At 35.1% G+C, this 7896-nt stretch overlaps 1 long non-coding RNA gene across 1 annotated transcript in view; it reads right to left on the bottom strand.

The window, feature by feature from the left end:
• Nucleotides 1-6922, bottom strand: part of LOC108517684 (uncharacterized) — a 32134-nt gene extending 25212 nt beyond the window's left edge. Inside the window, exon 1 of the long non-coding RNA XR_001882181.1 lies at nucleotides 6893-6922. This is a non-coding gene — a long non-coding RNA (uncharacterized LOC108517684). The remainder of the gene's footprint in view (nucleotides 1-6892) is intronic.
• Between the last annotated feature and the right edge of the window lie 974 nt (nucleotides 6923-7896).

Raw genomic sequence — 7896 nt, 5'->3', positions numbered from 1 at the left:
AAAAAAAAAAAAAAAAAAAAAAATTATTTTCTGTTCTTATAAAAGCAGAGATTTTTAACCAATTAGGCTTATTTGATAATATGTTAAATTTCATGGGAAGTATCGTCAAATAAGTGATTCTGAACCTCCTTTAAGTCATATTGGATATGTCATTAATGCATGTTTCAGAAATTGTATGAAACACCTAGAGATCTGATAGTCCTGGTTTAATGCTATCAGTCATAATTCTAGTTATCTGAAAGTATTATACGTCACAGAAATAACAAAATTTCCTTGTCAGTTGCATTATAAAGAGCTCTAGTCAGATCTTTAACTATGGCTGTTTTCACTCTTGTCATCCACAAATAGTTAATTGTTTTACTCTGATACTTTCCTGAAAGCTATTGCTAGTATCTATAAACCCAAAGTGTTTTATCTTTGATAAGATTCATTGAAAGGACCCTGATAACGGTACAGATTTCTGATAACTTTCAGATCATACCGTTAGACTGTTCCCCAAACTCTGAGAATTCTCAACTGATTCATAAAACAGCTAACCTAACGTCGAGCAGAATAAGAAATAATTGAATACCAAGAAAATGCCTTGATAGATTTTCATTCTGTCAGAGCATGCAATCTGAATGAATTTCATAAGATTAATCCAAGCCAAAGCATCTATGATGATCTATTTGATAAACAGTGCTATGCACCTGATTGTTAAAAAACAAAGTTGTTATGTGAAAGGATGTAAATTTCATGTTAACAAAAGACCCAGAGAGGGCCCAGATAGCCACTTTATGGTTCCTGAGTCCTTAAAGACTTCATTATAAAAAAGCCTGTACTCTGCATACAGTAGATAAAATCATACAAATTATGAGAAAAATCAGTATATTGACTGTTCTAAAATTTTTTAAATGATGTATAAACAATACGTAGTTTGCCAAGCCCATAATCCTGGTAAAACAGCAAAACCTCAGGTGTTACATTTCCACCAGCTGCTAAATTATTTGATACTTACAGATGACTTTCATTCTATTTTCAACCCTCAATGGAATATCAAAATGCTCTTGAAATAGCCTGTATATTCTCTGATTGGATAGAAGTTTTCCTCCGCAAGAAGGCCTATGCTATTACAATAATGAAAAGATTATTGGAAAATGTGTTTCTTTGTGTACTGTATTCTTAAAAATTACTGAAAGTAGATTTTAAGCATTCTCACCACACACACAAAAAAATGGTAAGTACAGTAGTCCCCACTTATTCATGAAATACATTTCAAGGCCCCCAGTGGATGTCCAGAATTAGAAATAATATCAAAACCTAAATACACTGTTTTTTCCTATACACATATATCTATGGTAAAGTTTGATTTAAAAATTAGGCACAGCAAGAGGTTAACAACAATAGCTAACAATAAAATAGAACAATTATGACAACATACTGTAATAAAAGTTATATAAATATGGTAGCTTTTTCTCTGTCTCAAAATATCTTAGTGTATTGTACTCATCCTTCTTCATCTTATGATTATATGAGATGATAATATGCCTGTGTGATGAGATGAAGTGAGGCGAATGACCTAGGCATTGTAACACAAATGGAAATCTTCAGAAATACACAATTCATAAGTTTTAAATTGCATGCCATATAAGTAGCATGGTGAAATCCTGTACCACTTCCCTTCATCCTGCCCAGTTGCCATTAGTCACTTAGTAGCTGTATTGGCTACCAGATCAACAGTCACAGTAACCAAGTGCTTGTGTTAAAGTAGCCCTTGTTTTACTTAACAAGAGCCCAAAGTGCAAAATTAGTTATGAAATGTCTTTGGGCCATGGTTGACCACAGATAACTGAAACCACAGAAAGGGAAGCTGTAGGTAATAAGGGATTACCATATGTGAGGCAATTCATACGTTAATTAGCTCTATTAAGTCATTTCATGATCTATACATTTTTCAAAACATGTCATACACAGCATCTGTACAACTTTTATTTGTCAGTTAGAAATAAATTGATTAATTAATTAGGGGAAAAAGTAAATGTGTTTATGGCAAGTGCAGGCATTCTGGAGAATCTTCAGCAATAGAAGTACTAATTGCACTGAAAAAGTTATAAAACAGTTAAACAAGTTATTACAAACATTACCATTATCCCTATCATATTCAGTCTTCTGGGAAAGTTGAAAGGACAAGTGGCATTTAAAAATTGAAATTGACAAAGTTAACTGAATCAACTAGATTGTTTTACTAAAGACATTCTCATTGACCTTGATGGAAATCATATCCATTCCTACTGGAAAACACAAATTAACCCCGTATGAAATAGTTACTGGGAGACCTCTGTCCCTAATATTAAAACCTTCTGTATCTCCTGCTCTTATAAACTCTCACATGATTCACTGTTGCGAGTCTTTAATGCATTATGCGTATATTTTCATCAGGTAAAAGGAGCCTTCTGTGACCCACAAACGATAACCAGACATTTCACAAACTAAGACTTACAGACTGCATCTCTGGGGAATGACACCAGAGAAGGATTGCCCTTTAACCCTGTTGGAAGTGATCATACTGTATTCTCTCCACCCACACATCAGCAAAACTTCAAAGCCTCAAGCCTTGGGTCCGTATCTCTCAACTCAAGAGGGCCCCTCCAGACTCAGGAGTGTACACCTGTTGGAGACCTCAACTGATCAGAGAGCTTCCTCCCAGAAGCAAGTGACATCCCAGATGTGGACAGCTTTCCCAAGATCACAGATCAAGACTTCTTTTCTCTGTCATCGTGAAATGTTTACCCTTTTCCTTCTTTTTCCTGAGCCACTATTCCGTTTATACATGGAAAGATAATGCTGTGGTTATAATTTCACAATTGATAGCTTCCACAGGAAATTTAACTGAATGATGAATATGTCATATTAAACCTAAATCCCTACATGGTCTTAGAGATTCTCTAGCTTATCCTATAACAAATTTCATTCATATTCCAAGTGCAACTGCTGTTCAAATTGCACATCTGATTCTTTCCATAGTGTTAGGCTTTTAGATTCATATATTCACAGTGTTTGTTTAAATCTGACAGCAGGCAAAAACTGTAGTGAGGGTTTTGCAGTTTTATGCCAGAAACCACATAAGAAAAGTAAAGGGAAAGATAATTCAACAATTTGTAAACAAATTCCTAACCCTAATTTTCATTATCCTCCTGATAGTCACCATAGCAGTCTCCCTGGTACACTGTATCAAAAGTCTTAAATGCTTGTATGCAGCCATTCACTATGCATCAAATGGTCTCAATCTGATTAGAATAACAAAAACACAAAGAAAACATAAAGCATCAATCAATTGACCTGACACCCTGACTTCTGGATTCCATACTAAGACCAAACAAGTCCATGAGGATGGTAACAGAGAGTGGTGTCAATGTTGAAGGTTTTGAGAGGCTGCCCAAAAGGGGGAAATTATCAAAGCAAAATTAGCAGTTCATTAGCTATCTTCATACTTTGAGTTTCTATAACAAACCACAAAAAAACATAGTGTGTAAACAAACTGAAGCCTAACTTGGTAGGAACAAACAGCCAGGTTTCAGCCAATCACAGACAGACAACTGAACAGCTTCTGCCAATCACAGTCAGTCATCTGATTGAACTATAATCAAATAAGGCAAATGCCTAGCTGTAGCCAATCAGATGATTTCTCTCCTTTGTTTCTGTGCTCAGCCTAGAAAAGCTCACTGCTCATGCTGCTGGGCAAAGCTCTCTCTACTTGTTCTGATTACTGCCTGGTTCATGAATTGTTCTTTACACAAATATACTGTTAAAAGTATCTAAAGTATTTATTTTAATACCTATATGAATGCATACATATTTATATATATCCACCAACAGACATATGCAATAATTTTATAGCCATATAATTTGTAGAAGTCCAAATAGGAAATAACCCTAATGTCTATCAACAGTAGAATTGTCAAACAAATTGTGTAATATTCATTTAATGGAATAACATAAAGCATATAAAATGAACAAGCTAGTTAACACCACAAAACAGTCAGTGTTGTGGTGAACAGTTAAACAATAAGGCTACTGTGAAGATTAATGAGATTATTGCTATGAATGGCCTGTTGCTTCAACTCTTCAAAGGTCCTCCACTTACCAACTGCACTTAATTACACAAGTATATCTTGGTAACATTTATTTTACTTCTTTAGTGGAAGGATCCTTTCTGATGCTCAGCCTGTAACGTTACTTTGCAGCTACCTGATGCCCTTCTGAGCTGCTGGCCTTAAGCAAAGGTGGTGTCAAGAAGGAGCAAAGGACAACATGAGCACTGACTATGGGGAAGTTCTGAGTGAGCTTCTGCTGAGCTATTAATGTCTGTGGTTCAAGAGTAAAAGGAAGAGAAATTTTACTGTGACCTATAGATTTATCAGCAAGAGAAAGGTTCTCCCTACTGAGCAGCCAAAGGACATAAGATACAGAGTGTGGGTGACAGAGCTGCAGCCCACACTGCAACACAGTTCAGAACCCTGAGTGGGGAACATACTGTGCACACATAAAAAACTTTCCTATCCTATTGTCTTGGAAAGGAAAGCACAGACAAGCTCCTGAGAAATGGACAGACGGCTGGGAAATCATGAAAGAACTTTCACACTCAGAAAGTCTGTATAGCATATAAACAGCCTCTTAAATGTGATCCAGACTATGAGTGACAACTCTAAATGTTCTTTGATCCACATCTGTGGAAGTAAGTTCTGTGTACAATTAACCTCAAATACTAGTCAACCTGTAAAAAACAAACAACAACAACAACAAAATCAAGAGTTCAGCAGTGGAGGCTTTTACACGTTGGAGTCAGAGTTACACATGCTGTAATCTCAGGATTTTGTCAGTTGCTAGCTGTAGTGTGTCTAAATTAATTAATCTTTCTGAGGTCAAGTTTTATCATGTCTAAAAGTGGTATAATAACATCTACCAAACAGAAGTATTATAAAAATAAATAATATATGTAAAGTGCATATCACACTGGTTAGTGAAAAATAACTACTGAATAATGGCAGCCATTATCCAAAAGACAAATACATTCTCATTGTGTGTGTATATATATGTGTGTGTGTGTATATATGTGTGTGTATATATGTGTATATATATGTGTGTATATATATGTGTGTGTGTGTATATATGTGTGTGTATATATGTGTATATATATGTGTGTGTATATATATACACACACACACACACATTCATGCTCTCAAGTAGCTCAAAGTCTCAAGAGGGAAGTTAGTACTAAATCATATGAGAAATATATGCAGAGATTTAGATTTGTCATCAAACCAAATCTAGGGACTGACAAGGAAAAAATTGTTCTCCTGAAGAGAATGGACATTTATGGTTCCATATATGCTATATGCTACATGGCAGTGCATGCTATATAATATTATAATGCTTTCTAACTGGGTTATGCCAATCCACAATGCCCCTGGCAATGTGTAAGTATTACAAATTTCACAAAAACCATGTTTACGTAAGGTGCTGTTTTGTTGTTGTGTGGACTAATTTTTAGACTTTTAGGAGACGTTAATTTTAGAACTTCATGAAATGTTTAACTATTTTTCATGATTTTTAGGAGACAGTTAACTAACAAGCATTATAGAGCTGTTCAACTGAGCAAATTGGTTTTCACCACTAGCATAGGTTGATGAGGCCTGTCAAACAAAGAGTGTGAGAAAGCATGAAAAAGACTTGTTGTGCTCTAAAATGATACATCCTTAATCCGGAAGCTCATGCAGTTCTGAAGCTCTTTCACAAAGCATTTGCAATTATCCATCAAATGTGCTTCCCAAGAACATTTTGAAAACTCAAAATTGGGGGTTATTTTCACACATCCCAGTGTTTTCAGGCTTTCACTGGTTTTAAATTAATGGAAAAGTATGACAAAACAAACGGAATTTTTTTTTCTTACAAGAACCTGTTTGAATGCCCATTGTGCTTTTTGACAGTAAACACCAGGTAGGAAATTCAAGGGTTTTTTGAAGTCAGTGCATATAATTTCCTATTTACTCTTAAAGAGTAATTTATTAAGAAGTTTCTTTATTTGAGGTAATGTCTCATCATCTCAAAAGCAAAATAATCATTAATAGTGACAGTTACATGACAAAAAGGATTAGGTCTTATGAGAGAAGAAAGCCAAATTTAAGTAGCTTGTGATAAATTATTGTGCGAAGTAATGCTGAATATGTACTGAAATATGTGTATGTTCGTGCACATATGTGTATGTATATGTTTATGAGTGTGGGTACATATATGTATTATATATATGTATGTTATTTTTACTGTCTACTGTCATTGCTGACTACAACACCTGTGATTATGGTTGTGATATCACAAATATATATAATCATACTGTGATAGTATTTGTCATTCCTTCTATTACGTGGAAGGGTGGTAATAAGGACCCACTATGTAGCTAATAACATCCAAGAATCTTGAGAAACCCGCTACAACACTGAATTGCTCTCTCATATTCTGTTTAAAAAAAAAAGGAGAAAGAAGAAATCGTACATGAAGTATATCATCATGCCTTCTACAATTTGTGTGAAACAGCTCGATACAGTTGTCACCTGAATTAGGTGTGGCCTTCTCTACCACTTTGGAAATAAGACTATTTATTGTACCGTTACTTCTATTCTATGGTAACTTGCCTATCATTCTTGAGAGTGCAGCACTGAGAATAAGTCTTGTTTTTAAAATAACCCACATGACTTGTACTTTAAGGATGTTGTTGAGGATGCTGTTTGCTACATCAAACAGATCTTCCTGATGAAGATAGGTTAGAAAAATGTTGCATTAGTTCATTTTTCAAGCTGCTCTGAAGAAATAACCATGACTGGGTAATTTATAAAGGAAAGAGATTTAATTGACTCACAGTTTTGCAGGACTGGGGAGGCCTCAGGAAACTTAGAATCATGGCAGAAGAGGAAGCAAACACATCCTTCTTCACATGGCAACAGGAAGGAAAAGCAACCCTATAAAACCATCAGATCTCGTGAGAACTCACTCATTATCATGAGAACAGCAGCATGGGTGTAGCCACCCCCATGATTCAGTTACCTCCCACTGGGTTCCTCCCACAATATGTGGGGATTATGGGAACTATAATTCAAGGTAAGATTTAGGTGAGGATACAACCAAACTATATCAAACGTCTTTCAAGCCCTATGTCAGGAATAATTGAGCTTCTCATCAGTAACTTACCTATTTTCATCTCATGAACATTGGGCCTACTGTAAATGAATTGTATTTCTCCTGTTGCCTTGGCTTACCATCAACTTTGTGAACCCCTCTGGCAAATAATACTAGACCACACTGCATAGTTGCTATGAACCAATCTTGTATATGAATTTGCTTTACCTTTTCCTTTCTTTATGCTTATTTCATTTTGAAATTGCATTATAAAATTGTAAGCCACTTAAATTATTTTGGGCAATGCAAAATAGGCATCAATATATTTTCTTGGTGTATTTATACTAATCAATCATCTACGTTTCCCAAAGAACTGTGAGAGACACCAACACGAATCAAATATGGCTTCTGCTCCAGTTTTGGAAGAGACCTAAACATAAATAAGTATAATAAAACAGAGGTAGGTAAAAGCACAGAAAAAATTACATGGAAATTGGGAAAAGAGAGACATTAATTGCCCTTAGTGGAAAAAAATGATAAGGGACATGTAGTAAAGTAAAATGAGCAATGCTGTTGCTTACTAGCTGTGTGATCTTGAACAAATCAGTCACCTTCTTTGTGCCTCAATCTCCTAATCTGCAAAATGGGTATAGTAATATCTTGTATATAATTAAATGAGATAATGTACTTAGCACAGAATCTAGCACAAAGTAAATGCTTAATATATTTTAGCTGACAGAGATAAAT

The sequence above is a fragment of the Rhinopithecus bieti genome, unplaced genomic scaffold, assembly GCF_001698545.2.
Source record: "Rhinopithecus bieti isolate Rb0 unplaced genomic scaffold, ASM169854v2 scaffold_41145, whole genome shotgun sequence".
NCBI lineage: Eukaryota > Metazoa > Chordata > Mammalia > Primates > Cercopithecidae > Rhinopithecus > Rhinopithecus bieti.
Note: the sequence above shows the minus strand (reverse complement) of the source record. Positions and strands in the feature narration are given on the sequence as shown.